The following is a 25,092-nucleotide window of genomic DNA, read 5'->3' as shown; positions in this document are numbered from 1 at the left end:
CAATCCACGCCGCCTCCTGTATGTTTCGGATAGCCCAAAGCAATCACACGATCATCGAAATATTCATTCAGGAAATTAAAGACGTCGGCCGTGCGATGTGGCCGGGCACCATCTTGCATAAACTACGAGGTGTTCGCAGTGTCGTCTAAGGCAGTTTGTACCGCCACAAATTCACGAAGAATGTCCAGATAGCGTGATGCAGTAATCGTTTCGGATCTGAAAAATGGGCCAATGATTCCTTTGGAAGAAATGGCGGCCCAGACCAGTACTTTTTGAGGATGCAGGGACGATGGGACTGCAACATGGGGCTTTTCGGTTCCCCATATGCGCCAGTTCTGTCTATTGACGAAGCCGTCCAGGTAAAAATAAGCTTCGTCAGTTGGTTGGTTGGTTGGTTTGGGGAAGGAGACCAGACAGCGTGGTCATCGGTCTCATCGAATTAGGGAAGGAATGGGGAAGGAAGTCGGCCGTGCCCTTTCAGAGGAACCATCCCGGCATTAGCCTGGAGTGATTTAGGGAAATCACGGAAAACCTAAATCAGGATGGCCGGACGCGGGATTGAACCGTCGCTTCGTCAGTAAACCAAATGCTGCCCACATGCATATCGCCGTCATCAATCCTGTGCACTATATCGTTAGCGAATGTCTCTCGTGCAGCAATGGTAGCGGCGCTGAGGGGTTGCCGCGTTTGAATTTTGTATGGATAGAGGTGTAAACTCTGGCGCATGAGACGATACGTGGACGTTGGCGTCATTTGGACCGCAGCTGCAACACGGCGAACGGAAACCCGAGGCCGCTGTTGGATCACCTGCTGCACTAGCCGCGCGTTGCCCTCTGTGGTTGCCGTACGCGGTCGCCCTACCTTTCCAGCACGTTCATCCGTCACGTTCCCAGTCCGTTGAAATTTTTCAAACAGATCCTTTATTGTATCGCTTTTCGGTCCTTTGGTTACATTAAACCTCCGTTGAAAACTTCGTCTTGTTGCAACAACACTGTGTTCTAGGCGGTGGAATTCCAACACCAGAAAAATCCTCTGTTCTAAGGAACAAACCATGTTGTCTACAGCACACTTGCACGTTGTGAACAGCACACGCTTACAGCAGAAAGACGACGTACAGAATGGCGCACCCACAGACTGCGTTGTCTTCTATATCTTTCACATCACTTGCAGCGCCATCTGTTGTTGAAAATTGTAACTACTGTAATTTCGAAAGTTTGTCCGCCTGAAAATGTACTGTTGTCCCAAGCATATTGCAACAAACGGTGTATTTCTATCGCTGCTCGTTTCGTTTTTATTGCCGTTTCAAATATACCGGTCATTTTTGAAACACCCTGTAGATTACTTTAATGTAGCTCCGAGCCAGACGCCCTTAACCACCGCCATTTGCTACTTCACGGGTGACAAGCGAGAGCTCATTGGAGGGCGGAATGGAGGTCTGTTGTGTTTTCTGATGAAAGCTGGTTCCGCCTCAGTGCCAGTGATGGCCTTGTTTGGGTTAGGGGAAAGTGAGCTGAGGGCCTACAACCAATCAGTCTGCGTGCTGGACACACTGGACCTACATCTGGAGTTGTAGTCTGTGGTGCGATTTCTTATGGCAGCAGGAGCTCTCTCGTGGTTATCCTACGCACCTTGACTGCGAATTTGTACGTCAGTCTGGTGATACGACCTGCCGTGCTTCCATTCATAAGTAGCATCCCAGGGTTGTCTTCCATCAGGATAACGCTCGTCTACTTGCCACTGTTGTAACCCAACATTCTCTACAGAGTGTCGTCATATTACGTTGGCATGCCAGATCACCAGATTTGTATCCAATTGAGCACATATGGGACATCATCGGACGACGACCCCAGCGTCATCCACAAACAGCACTAACCTTCCCTATATCGACAAACCAAGTGCAACAGGCATGGAACTCCATCCCACAAACTGACATCCGGCACCTGCACAACACAATGCATGCACGTTTAGTTGCTTGCATTCAATATTCTGAGGGTTACACCAGTTATTAATTGTAGCACCGAAAATGCAGGAAGCATGGCACCTGCTACCGATGTATAACTTTTTTTTAATTGTATGTAAATATTTGTAATTTAAATGTTCTCTTTTAATAAGTAAGGACATTGCTTCACTGTAGGTGTGTATTTAGGTAGAAGTCTGTTGACGTTTCATTGTATTTATCCGTGTTTTACCGTGAAACTTGTAAGCTCTGGGAAAAAGCCAAGGGAATTGTTATTTGTATCAACTAGCGATGATAATAGCAGTGCTTGTGCGTTGTAAAATCTTTGCGTAGGGAGTTGTTGCTCAGAGCGAGCGGGGAGAGCAGGAGACGGGTTCCAGCGCTTGTAGTGTGCGGTAGTGTGGTGTTAACGCTCTCGCAGTAGAGAGTACCAATTTCGGCGGCATCATGTACGCGCACCGGCCAGATGTCTAGAGCAGGAGTACGGACAGTGGACGGGCGGAAGAGGCTGTATTAAATACGATTGCCCGTTCCTATAATTAGCCATGGCTCCACAATATGCTACCATCTTCAACAATAGCAGCAGTTCCAGCAACACAATTTTGTCGTCGGCTCCGAGTTTCGACGTATGCACAGCACTGAAGTAAGACTGTTCATTGGTAGAAAGTATTAACGGCTAACCCAGCAGCACAACTGAATGTGATTTGATTGATGAAATTTATTTAAATAATAATCAGTTAACTCAGGGCGATTGTGTCCTCATTGCCACCACACATTGTTACCAACTATGATCCTTGTTCCTTTTTTTCCTGATGTGCTGAGTGTCGTAAGAAACAAACTGAGTAGTTACAACCAGTTTATTAATGAATAATTTCTCTTTTAAGAATTTTAGCCTCAGTCTACATTCAATTAATTGTTGTACAACAAAGGCTTCAGTATATGACTAAAGTAAAGCAATTTCATTTTTTAAGTTGGAGAATCAATCACTGGAAAAAATCCAAATCTAAAGAAATGCAGAAATTAAGAGTGAGGAAGTTTTATTTATTTGACATATAGCTTGGAGCACATGGCTGTTTGGTTTGGTACATATTCTAGTATTTAATTCTCTTCAAGTCAGTAAAAAAGGCTCAGTTGTTCAGACAATAATATGAAATCCAATTTGCAAAATAAGTAAGGGCAAAGTAAAAAGTGCTTGCTTTATGCCGAGGTCACTGAAAGTCATTGTTTCCGTAACGAAGTTCAGTACTAGCATACAGTTTAACTGCATATTTTCAAATCATTACTCGATTGCCTTTTCAAAATTTAATGCCAAACATAATGTAAGAGTGACTTTTTGAGGTTTTTTTTATCATTACATACTCACTTAAAATTAAGGTAAAAAAAAAGAAGTGGCAGCCTTTAGTTGCCACGTCAGTGTTTAATAATACACTACTGGGCATTAAAATTGCTACACCAAGAAGAAATGCAGTTGATAAACGGGTATTCATTGGACAAATATAATATACTAGAACTGACATGTGACTACATTTTCACGCAATTTGGGTGCATAGATCCTGATAAATCAGTACCCAGAACAACCACCTCTGGCTGTAATAACGGCCTTGATACGCCTGGGCATTGAGTCAAACAGAGCTTGGATGGCGTGTACAGGTATAGCTGCCCATGCAGCTTCAACACGATACCACAGTTCATCAAGAGTAAAGACTGGCGTATCGTGACGAGCCAGTTGCTCGGTGACCATTGACCAGAGGTTTTCAGTTGGTGAAAGATCTGGAGAATGTGCTGGCAGCAGTCGAACATTTTCTGTATCCAGAAAGGCTCGTACAGGACCTGCAACATGCGGTCGAGCATTATCCTGCTGAAATGTGGGGTTTCGCAGGGATCGAATGAAGGGTAGAGCCACGGGCCGTAACACATCTGAAATGTAACGTCCACTGTTCAAAGTGCCGTCAATGCGAACAAGAGGTGACCGAGACGTGTAGCCATGGCACACCATACCATCACGCAGGGTGATAAGCCAGTATGGCGATGACGAATACACGCTTCCAATGTGCGTTCACCGCGATGTCGCCAAACACGGATGCGACCATCATGATGCTCTAAACAGAAAAAATGCCGTTTTGCCATTCGTGCACCCAGGTTCGTCGTTGAGTACACCATCGCAGGTGCTCCAGTCTGTGATGCAGCGTCAAGGGTAACCGCAGCCATGGTCTCTGAGTTGATAGTCCATACTGCTGCAAACGTCGTCGAACTGTTCATGCAGATGGTTGTTGTCTTGCAAACGACCAAATCTGTTAACTCAGAGATAGAGACGTGGCTGCACGATCCTTTACAGCCACGCGGATAACATGCCTGTCATCTCGACTGCTAGTGATACGACGCCGTTGGGATCCAGCACGGCGTTCCGTATTACCCTCCTGAACCCTCTAATTCCATATTCTGCTAACAGTCATTGGATCTCGACCAACGCGAGCAGCAATGTCGCGATACGATAAACCGCAATCGCGATAGGCTACAATCCGACCTTTATCAAAGTCGGAAACGTGATGGTACGCGTTTCTCCTCCATACACGAGGCATCACAACAACGTTTCACCAGACAACGCCGGTCAACTGCCGTTTGTGTATGAGAAATCGGTTGGAAACTTTCCTCATATCAGCATGTTGTAGGTGTCGCCACCGCCGCCAACCTTGTGTGAATGCTCTGAAAAGCTAATCATTTGCATATCACAGCATCTTCTTCCTGTTGGTTAAATTTCGCGTCGGTAGCACGTCATCTTCGTGGTGTAGCAATTTTATTGGCTAGTAGTGTACATGTTTTTCTTTCCCATCAGCTTGTACAAGATTTTGGATGTAAATTGCCCTAGTGGATTGGCGACCGTTAATTATTTCCTTTTCGTTCATTAGTGTAACTTTTGGTTTCATGATCAGTGGTACCCGTTTCTGTCCAGTGTTGTTCGTGAATGAGTGCACAAAACAACTTTCATTTCGAAATTATAGCCCTTTTCGGTTTCATTACTTTTATTTTTAGTAGACTTTCCACCAGAAGGGTCGGTTGTACACTTTCCTCCTGCTTACCGGTATCACTTCTTCGGAAAAGATAGCCTTATACAATTAGAAAAAAATCCATTAGGTATACACGCGATCCACGGTCATATTTTATATCGCAAGCAGGATAGGCCGATTAGTAAGAGGGAGGTTACATAGTATACCAACGTGTCACATTTGCAATGGCTCACCTCACGCTTAAATTAACATGTGATCTTGTAATGTTAATCACTCCAGTACGTTACCTAGACAAATGTGTCCCCGAAATGTCATTAGGGCACTCTTCATTAATTATTTTTGTTGTTGCAATTTTTTTCCATTAGTGTAATTTGGGGCAAAGAAGTTCAGAGCACAATGACGACAGAAAACCTGCCTGTTGAAACTAGCTATGACGAGGCTCACTGAAGTTCTGGTGTGGCGCTGACGACCGTTGCTGTGCGTGAGAAGAGCCTCACATTGCACGTTCCGCGTGAGACGGTAATTCCGCAGTGCGTTAACGCGCAGCACTGTCGTAGACCGGTTTCTTGCTTTCGCCCATCTAAGTGAGGTGCGTTTCACGCGCCTTCGGCAGCACGCCATTTCGGAATCGCGAGCAATTTCCATTAGGGAGCGTACGGCGGCCATATAACAGGGCCAGGCGTGCGGAATTTGAGGCGGTGCGGTAGTGGCGGCCGAGGGAAACAGTTGGCGGGGCTTTAGTGCCGTGTTGTCCCCGCTGTTAATGGCGGCGCATAAAGCCGTAGCGACCAGCCGGCGCAATTGTTAAGGAGCCGTAAAGGAGGGCCCGGCCGGCACTTCTGCGGCTGCCGCCGCCGTCTTCACGTCCTGGGCGCGTCTGTGTAAGAACATGGCGCCACCACCCCTGCGTCGCTACACCACCAGCCACACATGTTACACTCGCGTTCATCCTTCTACATCGCTCGTTGCTTGCCTTGCTTCGTTTCTCTCCAGAACTTGTACAATTTTTTTCTGAGTCACCAGGCTGGTTTGACGCGGCCCGCCACTAATTTCTATCCTGTGCAAAACTCAGTCTCAGAGTAACGATTGCAACTTACGTTCTCAATTACTTGCTGAATGTATCCCAGTTTGTGTCTTCCTCTACAGTTTTTACACTCTACAGCTCCCTCAAGTACCGTGGAAGTTATTCCCTTGTGTCTGAATATATGCCTTGCCATCCTGTCTCTTCTCCCTGTCAGTGTTTCCCAAGTATTCTTTTCCTCGGCGATTCTGCGGAGAACCTCCTTTCTCCTGTCCACTCTCTCCACTGCATTTGACAATGGAATTACCATTGCGCTTCTAATGTTACCGTCCTTGCTTTTAATTCCACTGAAGGTTTTTCTGATTTTTCTCTATGCTGAGTCTGTCCTTCCGATAATCATTTCCTTTTCGATTTCTTTATATTTTTCATGAAGCCATTTTGCCTTAGCTTCGTTGGACCTCCTGTTAACTTCATTCCTAAGTGTCTTGAATTACTGATTTTCCGAATTTCACTGAACGCTTTTGCACTTCTTTCTTTCGCCGATCAAATGAAGTGTTTATTCTGTTACCCATGGTTTCTTCGTAATTACCTTCCTTGCACCTAAGTTTTCTCTCCAATATCTGTGATTGCCTTTTTTAGAGACGTCCATTATTCTTCAGCTGAACTGTCGGGCGAGTTATTCATTATCGTAGTAAACAGAAATTCAAGGTAATCTCTTCATTCCTGATTATTTCCGTATCCCACTCCTTTGCGCATTGATTCTTCCATACCAGTCTCTTATACGTCAGCCTAATCTTCATCATTGTTAAATTCTGATCTAAGTCTATATCCGCTCATGGGTACGTCTTACAACCCAGTATTTGATTTCGGAATTTCTGCCTGACCATGAAATAATCTTCCTGCCCTTGCCCAAGTATAGCTCTTCCTCTTGTGATTTGTGAACAGAGTATTCGCTATTACTAGCTGAAATTCATTGCAGAACTCAATTACTCTTTCTCCTCCTTCATTTCTACTACCAAACCCATATTCTCCCGTAACGCTTTCTCCTACACCCTCCCCTACAACCTCATTCCAACCCCCATGAATATCACTCCCCCTGCTATTACTCCCCATACGGACTGAATTACCCGTTCAATATCCTAATATTCCATCTCTATCTCCTCATCTTCAGCTTGCGATCTCGGCATGTACACCTGAAATACTGTTGTCGGTGATGGTTTGCTGTCCAACAACCCCGCCACTGAGCTGTTCACTGTAACTCACCCTCTGTCCAATTTTCCTAATCATAACGAATACGGCCGGCCGGTGTGGCCGAGCGATTCTAGGCGCTTCAGTCTTGCGCTTCATGCCTTGCATAGGTGTTTGTGGGATTTCAGTGATGCTGATTACAAAAATAAGCAAAATATTGCTGCCGCTGAGACCGTCATGTGCGATCATAACATAGATGGTTTGACAATATCTGAGCTGCAGGGCAAAATTTATTGTGTTAGGAGCACATATACAACTGAATTAAGAAAAATACAAGCAAGTGTAATTCTACCTGTGGCAATGCTCTCGTCTACAAGACTAAAATCCCATCGTTCGAGTTGACCAACTGTTTGTTAAGGAATATTGTTGACAGGATGGAAGGCTATACAAATTCAAGAAGCTACATTCTTTATTCAATATTCATCTGTTTATAACGTCGCTAAAGTGCGCTCCCCGTTCACATATGTTAGAATTTTGAAGTATTGCCACTGTACAGATCTATCTTCAAGAGAGTAGTTTGCAAACCATTCTCTTCTAAATGCGGCCTGCTTCGAATAATTATTGTTGCTAATGTTCAATAATTATAAACATTAAGGGTAATAATTAGTGTGTTAATGAAATAGCTCTGCCTCGTGATGACTGGGTGTTGTGTGATGTCCTTAGGTTAGTTAGGTTTAAGTAGTTCTAATTTCTAGATGACCATAGATGTTGAGTCCCATAGTGCTCAGAGCCATTTGAACCATTTTAATCAAATAGCGTCATCACCAACTAAAACCGTATCTTACAGCATGCCGAGTGTTCTCGATTGTAATGCACGCAATACGATATGTAATTTCTGTGTTGGCGATAGTGATTCAAGCATTACAGTACCTTTATTCCTTATCGCATAATTAACCCTATTTACAAGAAACGTGAACAGTTCTGGTGATATTCTAAGACAATTTAAAGAACTTCTTTGATCTTCCGTTATAAATTATTTCAGCAAGGATGCCGAGCAACCGAGCTGACGTCTTTTCTTCATCCAGTCACTAATCGAAACACGGTCCTTTTTTTTTTCTTATGCAGCGATTCCTCGCAACAAGCTTTAACTCCCTTACAACTCGTGCGACGTGCAGCTGCCAAAACTTTCATTTCAGTCACGACTCAGGGACCCACAAAACGACAAATCTGAAGTGTATACTGGTGTCGCCGTGTCTACAGTCATATATGAAACCACTTGCATTCCACACAACGAGTGGCGCAAGCCAGTGTCGTCCTGTAAACTAGGCTTTAGACTGCGCGGCTACGTTGAGGGGACTGAATCTTTAACATGGAAGAAAGGACGTAAGTCAGCTGCTCCTTGCATGGATGATCCAGCTGGGGTGGGGGGTGGGGGGAGAAGGGGGGGGGGTTGTGGAAAGCGTTCTGGTGGAAGTTCTTCGAGAAATATTGTTGATACTTCGGGTTCTTGACAAACGCACAATGTAGGTTGTTGCCAGAAATCGAGGGCGGATTTGTGACCACTATCAAACAGTAGTGGACTGCGAGCCCGCTAATCCAAGTCACCGAGCAGGTCTTTGCACGCGGAAAATAGTCCACGCCCGTGAAGAGAATCGTTTGTGGGGTGATGCTGTCCGGAGTCGTGCATGTGGCCTACCAAATGCCAAACATTACTCTACTCGCCGCGCACAACTCTTGCACTCCCCAGGTGATGCATAATGATGATTGCGCCAGGCGGATCCGGTGTAGACGCCACTGTCAGACCTGATTCCCATTAACTGTCACACACCAGGTGGATTGAACGTCCGACGCAAGAGTAGGGGCGTGCACTGCCCGCCACTCTGTGTTCCGCCGCACGAGGGGATGCTTTTCTTCAATCACGATTGCAGCGAGGCATACACTATCTCGGCCGTCGGTCGAAGTGGATCGAGAAGCGCGGTTCTGATGTACGAGGGTTGTCCAGAAAGTAAGTTCCGATCGGTAGCGAAATGGAAATCACAGTGAAAACCAGAAACGTTTTATTTGCAACAGTTAGGTACACCGTCCACCTAGTACTCTACAAAGTCATCGCTCCAACTTCGAATTTTGTCGTAGTGTTGTATCAACTTCCCAATATCCCAATTTCGGCCAGTTATCAGCACTGGTCTCCAGCTCTTTGTCTGTGGAAAAAAATTTGTCTTCATAGCCAGCGGTTCTTCTGAGCAGAGATGAGACTCAGGGCGAGCCAATTACGGACTGTATTGTGCATGATCAAACACTTCTCATCAGAAGCGCTGCAGGAGCATCTTCATTGCCCATGAAGTGTGCGGAGGAGAATTGGCATGAAGAAGGAACTGCTCGACAGTTGTGTTATGTGGGCTGCATGACACAGGCTAAATCTCTAAACAGGCCCGGGAGACGCTGTTCCCTACGCATCTTTACGTGCTCACTGTTCCATCAAAACTGAAAAGAGCGACGCGACACGATTGACGGGCATACTAGAGACACTGCCCAAAACATCTCTGCAAAGCTTTACCGGGTTTTCCCAGTGGTTTCCATTTCTCGACCGACCGGAACTTACTTTCTGGACAACCCTCGTAACTATATTCAAGAAATAAATAGCTTGAGTGGAAAAAGGGCGCTGCGACCTCTGTCAGCAGCTCTGGAGCAATGAGTGAGCTCGGGGTAAGAGCCCTCATCAGTAAGCCGGTGACACGTGTCTGAGTGTGTCGCCACATCTTGACATACGTGCTTACAATGAGGGGTGTTGCTCGATGGTTGACGTGACAGATTAAGGCCTCCTTTGTCCTTCAGGAGGGTGAAGAACTCATAGCTGACTTAAAATAACGTGCCTTGACTCACAAAGGAACCCAATAAAGCCAACATGCATCTAGCCATTGACGGCGGGATGGGGAAAGTCTGGGCCACGTGCGGGATACGCGACGCGACATAAACATTACCATCCGTTGCAGCATGTCCAGAGTTCAGAGCATATGGTCAAGGAGCTCTGCTCGGATCGGGCTTAATAATCACCTACTGTTAAGGGCCACTGATCGCCGCAAGTCGGTTGTAAAATCAATTCGCAGACATCGTTCAACGTTGCAGATCCGCAGGGGAGCGACGTATTTACCGGACAGTCCACAGCTTACAGGTAAAGCGCGAGGTTTGCGAATAAAGGACGCTCACCGAAGCAGGGGCCTTGCCCATGCCTTGCCACCTGGCACCGCAAGGTGACTGTGCATATATAAGCCGCATGGTCGGAAAAAGCACGTGGCCATATTTCAGCGGTCCGTGTGCCCCAAACAATGGAGCGCGAGAGATAGATGTGGTCTCTACGGCTGCAGGGGTGACTGGTATAGTGCGTGAAAGCCGTCCAATCGCCGTATACGTACTCGCACGTGTCCACAATTCGAAGGTTGGCTATGATGGCGGAGCGCGCCGGACATGGAAGGTGGTGTGGAAGTTGATCCTTTGGCTCCTGGGTGGCATTAAGATTCCCAGTGAAGATTAAGCATCCTGTGTCCCACGAAGATGGTGCGACGACGTTTGCAACGAAAGCGGACCGTTCACGGCGTCGTCCCGATCAGATCATAGATATTAACGATTTTGACGTCACGGAGAGTGAGCGCCATGCCTCTCGCGACACGGAGGAAAGCAATGTCTTCGGGAATTAGGCCATCACGGAGAAGGATGGCCACGCCACTGCCAGGGGCAGACGAGTGGGGGACGTGAGCAGTGTATTCGAAAGGGCCGACGAAATCATACAATGTCTATATCCGCTGCATTCAGCATATTTTGTAACATCGTCAGTGAGCCATGTGTGGCATCCTTGTTTAACATATTGTTTTTACCATACGACCGCCTCGTCATTTAATTTCTGTTACTGGTGTTACTGAATTGCTGTCTTGTGTGCCCACGAGCGGCAGCAGCAGCGCGTATCGATAAGTACACTGTCTTACTATCTCTGGGCAACCGATAGTGTTTCCGGATCGTCGTGTGTCTGGAAGTCAATTGGAGTTGGAACGCGGCAGAAGTGCAGTAGGGGACGGAGCCCCAGTGAGATCCGCACAGCCAGTACCACCGGGAACGACCGTTGGTTGGTCGTTCTGTCGATCGTCTTATCAATGACGTGATTTGGATGGGTTCCTCCCCGTGCAGAGATGTCGGTTGTGTTCCCTCTGCATGGTTAGGTCCGAGCCAGTCTCTCCGGGACATCGTCCGTCCGAAGAAAGTCAGTGGGGATCGGACCTGGAACGGTCGGAGTTGGAACGCTGCAGAAATGCAATCGGCACGTGGCAGCAGTCAGGGACGGAGCGCTAGGGAGGCGCTGACAGCCAGTACTCGACGACGGCTCGCGACACATGATGAACTGTCCGACGGACGGAGATGGCAGCGGGATCGACCGTTGGTCGGTCGTTCAGTTGGTTGCCGTTTTGGGCAACGTGTGTTCGGTCTTTTGACCGTTGCTGGGCCTCGTCACTGTCTCATCTTGCTGAACGTGGCTCGGTTCCTTCTTGTGCGGAGACGTCGTGGCGAGTGGGCAAGAGTTTCCTCTGCATGTTTGGGTCCCAGCCAGTGTGCCAGTATCGCCGTGTCTCCCAGTTCCCGACGGACAGCGGACGCTCATGGTTTGAGGGCCAACGACCTTGGTTGGTTGTTGGTCGGTCGTCTGGTCAGACGACGTGCGTTCCGTCACCGACCGTCCTTCGGGTTTGTGTCTGTGTCCGCCGGTGACTTGTTCTAGTTGTTCCTGTGTCAGTTCGACTGAGCAATGCTTTAAATGCTGTCTGCGTACTGCAGTAGCCACTTGGTCGGCTGCGACAGTGCAGCGAGTGAGTGTTTTCTTACCGTGTTGATGCTGTCCGCCACGGCGTGTAGTTCCACAGCCGTTGCGATGTTCATGTATGTCAGTAGTTATTATGCCTTGGCTTATAACCAACCAATATTTGAAGACAAGTGTTACTGGTCTCTTCGCCTCGCTGGAATTTTGGTTGTCGTATTTTTTGTCTGGTGTCCGAAATCAGGTGGTTGGTTGGTTCGTCGGCTGTCTGTCGGTTGGGTTGCCTTCCGATTTAGAGATTGTTGGTCAGGCTGCCTGTCTCGCCTAAACGGGCGTCAGTGTTACAATTCCAGGCCGACCCTTGGAAACTTCTGAGCGCCGTTCCGTGTCTGTTAGATAGGAACTTCCCTGTTTGAGTTTTAGTTATTTGGTTGACGTCTGGCCTTCAGCCGAGTTTTTATATATCCTGAATTAATGTTCTTGTCTTGCCCTTTAGACATAAGATTGTTATTCCTTGTATGGGGCTTTCAGCCAAATTTTACGTCAAGACTTTTAAGGCCTTAAGCCGTTAAATTATTGTGTTGATGTGTGGCCTTAAGCCGAGTATTAATATCTCTTAAATTAATGGCCTTGTCTTATCCTTAAGGCATGAGATTTTTATTCTTTATTTTATATGAAATGTTTTAAGATAAGGCCTTCTGCCTTTTGATTGAAACTCCTCTTATTGCTTAATACGCGACCTCCAGCCTAGACCCATTAAAATTAAATTGCTAAGGCCTTCAGCCGATTAGATAGAAGATTTAAGAAATATTCTTGGGTGAAACCTCCAGAAGAATCTTGTATTTCAATTTTGCTTAGGCCTTGTGTCTTGCATTATGAATGTGGCCTTCAGCTGATCTCAAGTTAACTAAAGGAGATCGATTAAAGTTTTTTTAATATTGTGTGTTGATAAATAAAATTTGTGTGTTGAGTGCAACTGACAGGAACTCATTTTGGCCCCTTTCCACAATTCAATCCGCTCTGACCTGCTAGCCCAGGCATTTCAGTCAGTTTATGGCGCGCATGGATGATAGTCGCCAGTCGGTAATGTTGGGTCTCCACGTCCACCGGGAAGGTGGCATCTGCTCCGGCGGCGGCCGCCAGGGGCCGACCAGCCGCAGCATCCATCGCGTTTTCAGTCGCTGTGTCGTAGCTGTTCCGACACCTCCATCGGGACGTGCCCTTCCGCAGCACCACGGAGTGGCACACAGTCATCCTCGACGTCATCAGCCCAGGAGCTCGTCAGTACAAATGTAGTGGCCGAGCCGCGCGCACCTCGTGTTCGTGCCGTTTATTGCTTGGCCTCTTGTCATTGCGGTTATGGCGTCTCGTTTCTTATTCGATTTACTGGCGTCACTAAGTTGCCGGCTTGCCTGCCAGTGAGCGGCAGCACCAGCGCTTGTCGAAACGATTACTGTGGTTCTATCTTTGGAGCAAATGCTACTACGTCCGGGTCGCGTTGTGTGGAGTGGACCTGACATCAGGTCGGTTGGGGGCGCAGCAGCGTGCAGGTGCGTGCAGCCACTGCCTCATCGAGGAGGGGTAGCTGCGAGAGCGACGACTTCGTTGCACGCCGAACCCTGGAAGTTTAAGTTGAGTGAAGAGTTTACTGCTAATGCAACCTCCACTATTCTGGTCGGCGGGTTGTTGCTCCCAGGGTCGCAGAGGCTGGCAAAAACGAGTGTGTTGTGGCGTAACAAGACAGCCACGCCACTCGGAAGTAGCCGAAAGGCACGCGTTAACTCACGCAGGCTAGTAGATAGCTCTGAAACAGGATACGTAATGAATGCTATAAAGAAAAGGACGTAGCTCCTGGAATACTTAACTTTAATCCATCCTTGTGGTACATCGCTCTTGACGATACAAGTGAGACTCTTTAGATACAAGCTATGTAATGCTAATGGCGCCTTGCTAGGTCGTAGCCATTGACTTAGCTGAAGGCTGTTCTAACTATCGGCTCTGCAAATGAGCGAGGCTTCGTCAGTGTGCATCGCTAGCCACGTCGTCCTTACAACTGGGGCGAGTGCTAGTAAGTCTCTCGAGACCTGCCGTGTGGTGGCGCTCGGTCTGCGATCACTGTCAGGGGCGACACGCGGGTCCGACATGTACTAATGGACCGCGGCCGATTTAAAGCTACCACCTAGCAAGTGTGGTGTCTGGCGGTGACACCACAGAGTGAAATGTGATTCTTGAGTTTCTCCCGGCGTATAATCAGTCCGTCAGTTCACCTGATGATGGCGACATGTATGATCGCTGAAATATTGTGCCCGTTGGACACTGTAGACCGGCAGTACACCCGTGGATATTTTGATTAACGAGTGAAGTGTTTCGAGGCGGTGAAATATTGCAGCCGTCTTTCTCTTTACGTTATTCATCACTGAATTTAGTATTATTCTTATTAGTGAGGTGCAAGCAGCGTTATTTTCTGCCTTGTGACCGCTAACGCCCCAGTCACCTGCCCTGGAGGTTAGCGTACTTTTCCGGCAGTGTACCTTTCCTCTTCGTGTTGATGCTGTCTGATACGGCGTGTAGTTCGACAGCCTCTTGAATTGTATTGTGCATATTTTTTGGAGGGAGGTCTACCTTGGTTCTAGTGTTTCCTTTTGGTTTTCGGTGTTTCCTGAAGACGTAGTGCTGTCTATCTCTTCGCCCTAACCTAAAAATATTCCATCGTTGTACCGATGATCGGACATTAGGCGGGTTGGTTAATCGGTCGGTCGGTGCTTAAGCTGCCCCTAGTTTAGTTGCCATCCTGTTACGTGAGTACAACTCTCGACTGCCTGTCTCACCCTACCTTATGTTTGAGTTACCTTCCCAGGCCGACCATTGGTACACTTGCTGAGAACCGCTTGTCCTCATTCCTGAGATTGTGATGTTTGCTTTAAGGATTTGTAATTTTCTAATTATTGTTGGTGTGGCCTTCAGCCGAGCAATAATTTCACGCCGGCCGCGGTGGCCGTGCGGTTCTGGCGCTGCAGTCCGGAACCGCGGGACTGCTACGGTCGCAGGTTCGAATCCTGCCTCGGGCATGGGTGTGTGTGATGTCCTTAGGTTAGTTAGGTTTAAGTAGTTCTATGTTCTAGGGGACTTATGACCTAAGATGTTGAGTCCCATAGTGCTCAGAGCCATTTGAACCATTTGAACCAATAATTTCACTTATTTTGTGATAAGGACTTCAGCCGTGTTACAGTAAGTTAGTTTAAGCAAACCTGTTTGAAAAGCATGATATTTATTTTAAAAGTACTATTTGGAATTGTTTTCCGGACTTCTAATTCAGGCCTTCAGCCGTTTGTTATTTGATATTGTTTGTGGACGAGTGATAATATCACTTCTTTTATAATAAGGTCTTCAGCTGTGTTACAGTTTGTTCTAAAACGAAGCATTTATCTTAATTTGTGGTATTTGGAATTGTTCTTCTGGCTTCTAATTCAGGCCTTCAGCCATTTGTTGTTTGAGGTTATTGTTGGTGGCCTTCGGCTCTAAGGTTGTGGAATTTTTTTTTCTGTGATGAGGCATTCAGCCGTCATACAGTCAAATGTGTTTTTTTAAGAGATTGTTTTAAAATTTTAGTTTCTCTAAATAAAGTTTACGTATTTGTTGTGCAACCGAGAGTAACTGATTACGGCCCCATCCACAATCGTAACCTTATTTGCTCCATCCTGAGATGCCCCTCGACGGGTGGTCCGCTGTGCGCGCAGACGAAGGGGCGCTACCCAAGGCGCTTGCGGGAGGGTCCGGTGCCGCACCACCGAGTCACTACGATGTGAAGCTGTCGTGGGGTGGGGTGGCTGAACATTACCGTCCGACATCTGCGTGTCAGAGGACTTTGAGTCATCGGACATGTTGTCGTTACCTTGTGGCCTCTTTCTTTGAAGGTGATCATCCGCGGGTGCGCAGTGCTACTTCTGGCGCTTGCATGGGACCTTTTGTTTACGTACATGCTGCTCTGTTCAAAATGGCTCTGAGCACTATGGGACGTAACATCGGAGGTCATCAGTCCCCTAGAACTTAGAACTACTTAAACCTAACTAACCTAAGGACGTCACACACATCCATGCCCGAGGCAGGATTCGAACCTGCGACCGTAGTGGTCGCGCGGTTCCAGATTGTAGCGCCTAGAACCGCTCGGCCACACTGGCCGGCATGCTGCTCTGTGTCGGAATGGGAGCGTTTGTCTATCGCCTCCTTGCCGGGTTGAAGGAAGACAGAAGTCGGTACAACGCCAGGCGTCAGATCCGCCTCCGTGTGGCAATCAGCGCCACTACACAAGCGAGTGTCTGTTACCGACAGTCCGCAGCTCCTGGTCTCGCGATCACGTTCTCCCTTCACAAGCACGGGGTCCCGACGGGGTCAGGGATTTTCACCAGCCTCGAGATGACTGGGTGTTTGTGCTGTCCTCTTCATTTCATTGTTCATGACAGTGGCGAGACTGGGATGAGCAAAGGTTGAATTTGTACGGGCGCTGATAACCGCGCCGTTGAGCGCCCCACAAAAAACATCATCGTCATTATCTTACCGACAGTGCCTCTGGTTGCAGTGATGTCAGAAGTGTTTCATTAGTCTCCACGAGGGTAATGATCACCTGCGACGGGTCACGTGGATCGTGCGGAAAATCGACAATTGGGGCGGTGACCGCAGCATAGGTGACAGGAAGAAGTGTGAACGACGGAGTGGAGGCGGTGTCGTTTAGTGGTGTCTGTACAACCCGGCTCTGGAGACCGTTTTGCCGGACATGCCCTTCCTGACCACAGCCAGCGCAGGTACGGGGTCCTTCGTCATTCATAATTATGACCCTGCATCCTCCTATAACCAAGTAAGACGGCACATGTTTCACGATTTCAATTTTCACTTGATGGACACCACTGAGTGCAGGGTAAGTGTCAAAGGTTTTCCATCATTCGGTCAGGTGACTAAATACATTGACATAAAGCTTAAAAGCCGACATGCCGACGTCCAGGCGGGACTCCGAATGAGAGTTCAGAAAAACCTGAGAGGGAGTCATTTTACAGAAACCACCATACTCCAAATTCCAATCATAGTCCAATAAGGGGATGGAACTCCCCGAATCCTAAAGGCCACAAACAGGTTCTTGACTGAGCTGACCACGTGTAAGCAGGTCGAAACCTGCGTGATCAATGATCACGTAATCTATTGTCCGACGGGGTACTTGAGGTTTCGCGCGTGGCGGCTCACAGTTTCGTTGAACACTTCTCCTTTTATCAATTTTTGGCCAACTTGACTGTAGAGCCCTAGATTTTTCCTAGAAATTGATCAGAACTGCAAAGTATGACCACATTTGCAATAAAATAGGACAGATAGGTAACTGAATACGAAAAGCATTTGTGACTGAAATTGAACAAAAGTTTATTTTATTAAATTAACTTTTATTCACTTGCGAATGGTGGCCTCACAATAGAAGAAATAAAATGAAAACAGTTTTGACAAGAACAATTTGCCAGCAAGTTTTATACATGTGTGTAGTAAAGGTGGCTATACCTCAGATCTGAACAAAGTGAACATCCATACTAATCACATGTGTATACTCAGATTCAAAATCTGAAAGTTCCTGTCTATCTTTCTGCCTTCGGCCCTTAGTCCCGCGTCAGCGCGGGGTCGGCCGTATTATTACTGATTTGGACGTAAATAATGTGCCCCAGCTGTCTGCGTCTAGTCTAAGCCATGAAATATTGCGAACGTGTTCAGATGTTGAAAGGTGGCTACACTGAGCCACAGCGCCAGAGATCGCTAGAGAGCATTGTTCCGCCGCCTCCACTGGCAGTGATTATTGAGATGTCGTGTGGGCAGTGCTTGTCCAGGACTCGTAGTAGTCAGTTCGTGTTCAGATGTGCTAGTAGGGAGTGCTTGCTGAGATGTGATACTGAAAAGTTCTTGTTGAGATGTGGTAATAGCGAGTCGGTGTGGAGATATATTGTAATGATTAGAGTGATTTTGGTCAATATATGAAGGTAACGAAACTTGATTTATTTTTCATTATTTCCATGTTTTAAATAATGCGTCATTACAGGTTCAGTCAACAAAGCATCTGGCTTGTGTTCTTGTATTAGAGTGTAATTCTGGTTTTCTTGAGTAATTATGGTATTTTTATTTTCTTTAATTAATTCAGTATAAATGATATTTAAAATTTCTTGTGTTATTGAAGAAGAACCGTGCCAGATGCGTACGTTGAGTTGTACTTCCACACGCAGAACAGTTACACTTGTGCTTTGGTTTCGTAGGTTTTATAGTTGCTGGGGACTTAATTAATTAATTGTGTTAATGAAAATTTCCATTTCATTCTTCGTTATTGTTCTATGCAGTCAGATAGCGTAATAATACTAGTCAGGGCCAACCGTTACGAGACTTCGTAACCGAACAGACAGCTACTAAAACAAAAAATTAAAATTATTTGCATTCTATTATAATTAAGCCCCCATGCACGTGGCGACCGCTGCTTCGGATCGTCCCTTGGAATTCTTGTGATTGTAAAAATAGTAGACAGTAGTATTGTTGTAGTAATTTGTAGTTTAGTAATTGTAGTCTATTTTGCATGTGTAGATTTGGTAATTGTCATTCTTCTAATGGTATTTTTTTTCTCTGAATTTGATTTGTTGTCTTGTATACGCGTTTGACGATTTAGTGCAATTATTTCAATTGTTCGTTAATCGTGTTTGAGGGAAACATTTCGAGTGAATGGTATTGTTGGAGATAAAGAGTCATTGTGTATAATTTCCGTACAGTGTCGAGTTTTGTATGTTTTGTAAATGATTACGCGATCAATGAAAAAGGCGAAAATGATGGATAGTGAGAATGACGAAATTGTTAACATGGCGAACTCGCCAACAGAGGAAAACAGTATGATGGATAATGAAGTGGAAAACAATGTAATAAGTCGGGAAAATAGTCCGGAACCATTTCAAAATTTTTCTCAATCAGAAAATTCACAGAATCCGAGATTAACGACAGAAGATTCTGAAATAGTATCGAACACAGATAGCTTTACAGCCATGACGAAAGAAGTTGGTTTCGCGGGAAATGTAGGGGGCGAAAAGAATTTCGAACCGGCTATTACGGAGCAGTTGATGAGTGCTATATTAAATTTGGGAGCACGAATGGAAACAATTAAAACAGAGATAGGAACTTTAGCAACACGGTTAGACTCACAGGGATCACAAATAGGAATAATTACAGCTGGTATGGGAACAATGGAGCAGTTTCGATCTGAATTTAAAACAGATATAGGAACAATTAGAACCACGATGAAAGCAATGACAACACGGTTAGACTCACGAATAGGGACATGTTTCAAAAATACGAATGATGAATCAAACAAAGAAATTAGAGAAGAAGTACAACCGGTTTTTAATGCTCACAATAATAGCTTAATTTCAACAGAAATCAGACAAGAGGAACAGGACAGAGAACGGGAAGAAAAAGATTGCGTGATAGTTCAAAAATTTTCAGAGTTAAATTTACAACTTGCACATGATAAGGAAGAAATATTTGAGAGAATCGAGGAATCCGTAACAAATGACTTAACGCAACAGTGTGAACAGTCAACTACTAAATGTGACAATACCGAAACCCGAGTTGCGACACTGACGGAAGACGTAAACTTATCGGAAAGAGTTGAGGAGATTCCAGATAAATTGACAAGTCTTAACTTAAATGGGGACAGAGACTCAGATGATACAGCACCATTGCCATTTGCAGAAACTGAAGAGTACCAGAACATAAATAAGCATGTTGAAAATCAGGGAAAAGTTAATGAACACGTCAAAAGGGAATCTGAGGCATTACAAAAGCAAGACAAATATATTGAAAGCGAAATCGCAGGAAAAGACAGCAGACGAAATTTAGTATCACAGATAGCAGAGGGCTTTGAAGAAAGTAATTTGTTTCATTTACGGGATGTAACAAGAGAGCGCCAGGCGCGGGAACTTGACAATAATCGACATTGGGACTGGGACAGACGCGGTAGGTCTTTGTCACCGCGAGGCGGAGGCTTTGACTGTAAACACTTCTTGACTGTTGGGAAATTTAAGATCTTTTGCAATTCTAGGAATGACATACGTCCATGTTCATGGTTGGATCGATTTACGTGCGCACTTCCGCCAGATTTGCCACAGTGTCACAAACTGGAAATTATGTGCAGCTATTAAGGTCCTCAGGGGATTCACTATACTAAGTGAATATGTGCCGTAGCGATCACAGGGCCCCGAGCTGTAGTGGTGCTATTTTCCTTTTAGTTTTCTGCACCGCTGCCTACTCTTATACTATTCTTTCCATCTATAAAAACAATTCTTCTACTATCTATCTAGACAGTAGGTAAACAATAACCGGATTTGACTGTTTTACCCGAAAGTGACTTCGGAAATTACCGTTTGGACTTACTATATTTTCAGCAGCATTCATTCGTAGCTTAAATGAAATTTTACCCGTTTATCTTCGTGACAATATTACTTCATATGTTGACGATATTCGTATTGCTAAACGTTCTTGGAGTGAGCACAACAAAATTTTGGATTCATTATTACGTATTTTTGCAAGAGTTGGCATTACAGAGAACTTGGAAAAATCTGAATTTGGTCGTTCTCAGGTGAAATTTCTCGGTCACATTATTTCTACAGACGGTATTCTTCCTGATCCAGAGAAACTAGACGCTATTCGTAATTATGCTGTTCCTACCACAAAACGTGATGTTTGTAGTTTCCTTGGTGTCTGTAATTTTCTTAGACGCTTTGTTAGATTGGATGATTTGGCCACACCTCGTTTACACATTTCAGTTATGCGCACTTTGGTCCCAGAAAATGCTTTCATAAATTACGAGAAAATTGCTACTTCAATAACATGGAAAAACGTATTCGATCTGTTCTTGCCAAATGCAAATTATGTCAAAAGGCTAAGCCGCCAACAATTTCCCACAGAGCACCGTTGTTTCCTATCATTCCAGCGAAATTAAAGGAGATGGCTGCAGTTGATTTGTTCGGTCCAGTGGTTCGATCTACTAATGGTTTTGCGTACATTTTTGTAGCAGTGGAATTGACATCAAAATATGTGTGTTTTACACCGTTACGCAAAGCAACAGCTCGTTCAGTATCTAATGCTTTCATCAAACATTTTCTTAAAGAAGTGGGTCATGTTGATAAGGTTATATCAGATAATGGATCACAGTTTCGCTCTAAAATTTGGCTTCGTACTCTACGGCGTCGTAAAATTAAACCAATCTTCATTTCACTTTTTCACCCTCAATCTAACGCTTCAGAAAGATGGATGAAGGAAATCAATAAATTGTGCCGTCTTCATTGTCATCAGAATCACAGAACTTGGGATCAGTATCTTCATATTTTTCAAAACATTCTGAATGAACTTCCTAATGACTCAACTTCTTTACCGCCTCTACTGATATTAAAAAATAAAGTACCAACAAATCGCATTTCTGAAATCGTTCCATTTCCGCCTTCACGGAAACTGCGGCATTCTGAAGTTGTCAACCTGGCTCTACAAAATATTGCATCTGCGGCTGCTAGAAGAGAGAAATCAGCTAAGCGTCCTGGTCGTTTAAAAATCTTGTCAGTTGGCCAAAAGGTGTTAATTAAGTCTCATCGTTTGTCTCACAAAGGAAAAGGCTTGTGTCGCAAATTTTTTCTGCTTTATAACGGTCCATATAGAATTCGCAAGATTATACATGATAACACTGTTGAAGTAGAAACTCTTAAATCTCGACGCTCTAAGGGAATACATCACATATCTAACGTTAAAATTTTTGTGGAATGACATACTTTAGAGAAACTAACAGCTACATGTAAACATGCAGAGAATACAAGGATACCGCGCCGTGTTCCGGCGGCGGCACATACTCAAAGCAACAGTCAAGTCGGCGCGCCGCACAAGGCAGTCGTTGACCGCAAACAATCGCTTCCTACGTCACGCGCCTACAGCTGATCGAGCGCTCAGTGCGAATGCACTGACAGACGTAAACAAATACACAGTCTAATTTCTCCGACTAAATTCTGTATAAAGCTATAAGGACTTCATAAATTATGTTATTAACGTTCAGTATTTTTCAGGATACGGTTGTATAAAATATTTAAGACCTTCAGGTAAATTCTGTGTGTGTCCGACGTTAAGAGGACTTGCTATGGAGAAAATTTCAAGAAGAATGTAATTTCAAAAAAAAAAAAAAAAAAAAAAAAAAAAAAAAAAAAAAAAAAGAGGGAAGTAAAAAACCAAAAAGGTAACGATTAATTGAGTTTATTTTTCAGGTAACATATTTCCACTTAGGTACGTACTTTAGACGTAATTTGCTGCTCGCGATTACGTGATTCATACTTTGTGCTAAATTTCATGTTCTATGAATTTACTAGTGAAGCGGCATGCTTGCGCACATTAACTGATTTTGACAATGACTGACTAATGAACAGGGTTGTTATTTGTATATATTATGCATTGCTTGGCTGCACTGCTGTTTCACTGATGTCATAATTTTTAATTATGTGCCTGCTGTGCTTATTTATTTAAATTATAATTGTCACCCTATTAGTTGTGCTGTTATGTATGTAGGTTACACTTTGTGATTTAGCTGCTTGCGCCTTCATGTTTACTTATTAAGATGACATACGAACATTTATTTGCTTATGCTGATATGATGCTAATGACTTGTTTATTACGTAAGATATATGTTTGCTGCTTTTTGTATGGATTGCATATTTACACATTTCTGTTTTGTTGTCATAACTACTCTCCAATTTAGAATATAGCAATGATGATGTACAGTGTACGAACATAGAGTTTAGGTTACACTGTGGTATTAATTATAGATTGTTCGCTTGGCAGAGCCTCGTTGTAGGAATTGTGCTGCATCCACTTGTTGACATTCAGTTCTCTACTGGTATATTTACTCGCTATTGCATGTTTTGCTTATGCTCAGTGCCTTATATTTTTAAGATAAGAAAATGAACTGCTATAATTCGACGAACGACATTAGTACAAGAAAGTCATAGAAGTCACATGAGCTGAGGTTTTATGGAAGCTGTATAAATTTATGCTAATAGGAAGGAAGCTAACGACATGACATACCAAAACTAGGTTTAGACCATTGACAGTATTACACTGCATTTTTCGTGAGCAATTGAAATAGGAAGTGACACTTGACACAAAAAATACTCCACATGTTTGCTTCTGCTATGATTCTTGAAGTGGTGTACACACTGTGTAATATTATGATCATTCACACTCCGTAATCGTACTTAATTACTGAGAGTTATTCGAACTAAGTCTGTTAGAGCTCATGTATGCATTTCTTTTATTTAATGATGGACAAGGAACCAAAATGTATCTTATAATTTATAATGAGTAGAAAATTTGGGTCAGATGGATTACACAGAGGTTGTGTGTAGACACTGTGTCTTCGGATTGTATGGGATGATGAATTGAAGTTGCACTAGGATTTTGTCTGTACTTGTTCGAGGAGACTGACTAGAGGAAAGAGTTGTTATGGAGGTGAAATGATATTGGTGCTGAGGTTTATATATATCGACGTAGTGAAGAGGTATTATTGAAGTATTAAGATTAAGTGATGATTATTGGAGTTTTCGTGGACAAGAGGTAAGGTAAATGATATTGATGATAAGGTTTATATGTATCGACGTATTGAAGAGGTATTAGTGAAGTATTGAGATTATGCTGATGATTATTGGAGTTTTGGTGGATAAGAGGTAAAGTAAGTGAGGAGCATATTTTTTTTGTTGGTCCATATGGAACAAGGAGGATGAAGATGGCAGACTAGAACACTCAAGTAGAAGGAAGATTGTCTACACACACACTTTGTCAAATCACTAAGCAGTATATACTTTTTTTTGAGAGAGGAAGCATTTGCATATCTTGGTACACTGACAGTTGTTCAGCAACCGTACATTTTGATCTGGCTTGGCAAACATTGGTCTAGACATGATGACTATGACGTTGACTTAACTATTATTGACTGTTATACATTGCTGCCACTACTACTTGGTACACATGATGAACATCAAATCTTGGACAGAGTTACATTTACACAGTTAACACTATTCAATTACACAGTAGTACTTAATGTGGATGAAAGATGAGTGAGTGTGTTTTGTGTGTTTTCCTTTCCTAATCCTACCCACCTATCTCCTAAATATTATTTTATTTGTTGGTAGTGGCTTGCACTGACACCCATAAATATTATAGGTTTACTGGTATTTGTGTATTGTAATAGTTAATATGACAATTATCTGATATCATTTGTGTGTTTGTTATGATTTGTATGTTTAGTGTAAAAGCATTGTATGTGTATTCAAACTATTGTTCATGCCTGAACTGTCTGATTAGTGATGGTGCTGCACTTTTCAACATGATGCGTGACATTTAGTCATGTTTAATTTCTGCTGATGAACTGTGTGATCAGTGATTGTAAAAATTATGGACTGTTACTTCTACCTTTTCTACATGATTGGTGCCACTAGGACATGTTTAATTTCTGCTTATAAACTCTGATGAACAGTGTGATCAGTGATACTGAATTTTATGGAACTGCTTCTGCTGAGAAATGTGACTTGTTGCTGTGTGTACCTGCTCAACATTGCTGGGTACCACTGATGGACTGCTTCTACTGAAATGATGTTGCTTCTTGCTGTCTGCACCTGGTCAACGTTACTGGGTGCCACTGATGGACTGCTTCTACTGAAATGGTGTTACTTGTTGGTGTCTGCACCTGCTCAACATTGCTGGGTGCCACTGATGGACTGCTTATACTGAAATGGTGTTACTTGTTGGTGTCTGCACCTGCTCAACATTGCTGGGTGCCACTGATGGACTGCTTCTGCTGAAAAGATGTCACCTGTTGCTGTGTGCACCTGCTCAACATTGCTGGTGCCACTAATGGAACTGCTTATACTGAAATGGTGTTACTTGTTGGTGTCTGCACCTATTCAACATTACTGGGTGCCACTGATGGACTGTTTCTATTGAAAAAATGTTACTTGTTGGTTTTTGCACTTGTTGACCATTGCTGGGTGCTACTGCTGAAACTGTCAACTGCTTATTCTTGAGCTATGGAAAGCAT

The sequence above is a fragment of the Schistocerca nitens genome, chromosome 1 (assembly GCF_023898315.1).
Source record: "Schistocerca nitens isolate TAMUIC-IGC-003100 chromosome 1, iqSchNite1.1, whole genome shotgun sequence".
Classification (NCBI taxonomy): Eukaryota; Metazoa; Arthropoda; class Insecta; order Orthoptera; family Acrididae; genus Schistocerca; species Schistocerca nitens.
Note: the sequence above shows the minus strand (reverse complement) of the source record.